This window comes from Otolemur garnettii, unplaced genomic scaffold (assembly GCF_000181295.1).
Source record: "Otolemur garnettii isolate 467f Iridium unplaced genomic scaffold, OtoGar3 scaffold00029, whole genome shotgun sequence".
In the NCBI taxonomy this organism is placed as follows: Eukaryota; Metazoa; Chordata; class Mammalia; order Primates; family Galagidae; genus Otolemur; species Otolemur garnettii.
In genome coordinates, this window is record NW_003852424.1 from 10,125,859 (window position 1) to 10,128,089 (window position 2,231).

At 40.8% G+C, this 2,231-nt stretch overlaps 1 non-coding gene across 1 annotated transcript; it reads right to left on the reverse strand.

The window, feature by feature from the left end:
- Positions 1-1,841: 1,841 nt before the first annotated feature.
- LOC111724962 lies at positions 1,842-1,947 on the reverse strand. Its single transcript, XR_002773161.1, has one exon. It is a non-coding gene; the product is annotated as a U6 spliceosomal RNA (small nuclear RNA).
- Between the last annotated feature and the right edge of the window lie 284 nt (positions 1,948-2,231).

The following is a 2,231-nucleotide window of genomic DNA, read 5'->3' on the forward strand; positions in this document are numbered from 1 at the left end:
GAGCGACCTCTCTAGGTTTTATGGGTTGCTTTAGGGGAACGGAGTTCTGGTGTCTATGACCTGCCTTGACAATAAGGAATTCTACTACTTACTTTGGGGGACAGAGATGTTGCTTCTGAGGTCTTCCAATCTCCTTTTCTGCAAATATTCAGCTTGCCAGAGGACCGTACTTTTTGGTGTAATGTGTTCTGAGCCCCAACATTTTCAAATCCATGTTACTTTTTGGAGGTATACATACAGAATTCTACCTTTTTTCTGGATTCAGTTGCATGGTATTTTTGTTGACTCCATTTGCAAGAAGATAATAATAGGAGCTAACAAGCGTTTAGTACTTACTGGATGCTGCCAACTGTGAAAAGCATATGACAGGTATTTTCTTGTTTTGTCCTCACAGTGACCTTGGGAAAGATCATATTTTTATTAAATAACGTATCCAGGGTCACACAGTTTTTAAGATGGACTGTAAGATTTGAGCCCTGGCTGTGACGCCTCTCAGTAATAAGGTGGATATTTGATTTTCCTCTGCCGGTTGGATGAACTTATCACTCAGTTGTTCTGAACTGGAGCAGGAAACCACAGTATTCTTTTTAGGTCCCCGAAAACTCACCCTCTCAGCAGAAGATCCTGGAGGTAAGACCTGGCTCAGGGGTCCAATTTTGCTCCCCTCCCCGAAACTTTCTTTCTATCTGAAATACTAATACATTCTGAATTCCAAGCAAGTATGAAATCCACTGACATCAAAATTCCACAATGAACATTATTAAATATCTAAAAAATGATAGGAAAAGACGAGGAAGAGGGAGGCAAACTGGGGAGAATGCATGCAATCTGAGTGCATAAGAATCATTTTGTCACTTCATTAAAAAATTTCCATTAGAGGCACAAGTTCAGGAACTCCAGGCAGTGACTCTTTATATCTTTTATAAAGGAAAATAGCAGCATTATTTATTTTTAATATCCTAAATATATTACCTGAATAATGTGATGACTAATTTTGTGAAATTTGTTAGAGGCTGTGGCCTGGCTGACTTCCTAAAACAAGAAGTGATTCTCTGAGAAGTCCATTTCCAAACAACTTTTATAAATACCTGTCATGGCTTCAATGGACTTGTCAGCTGCAAATGTTTCCAATGCCATCTCTGTGGGACATGCCTTTTTACTATTGTGTGACCCTAATGGAGAATCATTTTGAGGGTGTCTTTCCCACATATCAACAAATTGGCTTAAGAGAGGAAGGGTTCAGGATCTTTTCAAGTTGTTGACATGAGTTCTTTTCAAGGAAGCAATAACACTTGCTCTTGGAATGACATTATGTATGGTTTCCTATATACAATAATTATACGTTTAGCACCTGTGCATTTGATGTGAGCCTACAGTGATGCTAGGGTGAAAGTTTTCAAAGCATCCCCTTTTTTGGCCCTGGCATAATTCTTTTGGCCACAATTATGTTTTCAGAATGTTTGGGGAGATGTCTCCTACCTCACCGGTTACTTTTCCCATGAAGTATGAATAGTTGGGTCAGAATTTACCTTTTCTTAAGCAGAATAGCATTATGCACCTTTGTCCTCTGTGGTATTGGTGACTCCTTTATAAGAAAGCAGAATCTGTTAACACTAAGAAATAGACAAAATACCTAAGGACCTAGGGGGAACCAATGGAAATGTCCAAGGAGATTTGTAATGAGAGGAGAAGGCAAAAGGTCCAGAATAAAGTTCAGGTGATGGAGAGACGTGAAATACGGTCTCCTGAAGACTCTGTAGGAAAAACATGACACCCTGCGTCTCTTCTAAGAACTTGATTTCTCCCTTGACATTCATCGTTTCTTTCTTTCTTTTTTTTTTTTAAATATGGAACGCTTCATGAATTTGTGTGTCATCTCGCACAGGGGCCATGCTAATCTTCTCTGTATTGTTCCAATTTTAGTATATGTGCTGCCGAAGCAAGCACTCATTGTTTATTTCTATGGTGAAAATAATTGAGACCAGATGGCTTCCGACAGTGTGGGTGAAACGCATGCACTTGATTGCCGACCCTTGTCGTAGAGCAGCGGGTAGGTGCTGGGACTCTGGAGCCCAGTAGTTCAGGTTCAGGTGTTGATTGCAGACCCTTGTCATAGAGCGGTGTGTAGGTCCTGGCACTCTGGAGCCCAGTAGTTCAGGTTCAGGTGTTGATTGCAGACCCTTGTCATAGAGCAGTGGGTAGGTACCGGGACTCTGGAGCCCAGTAGTTCA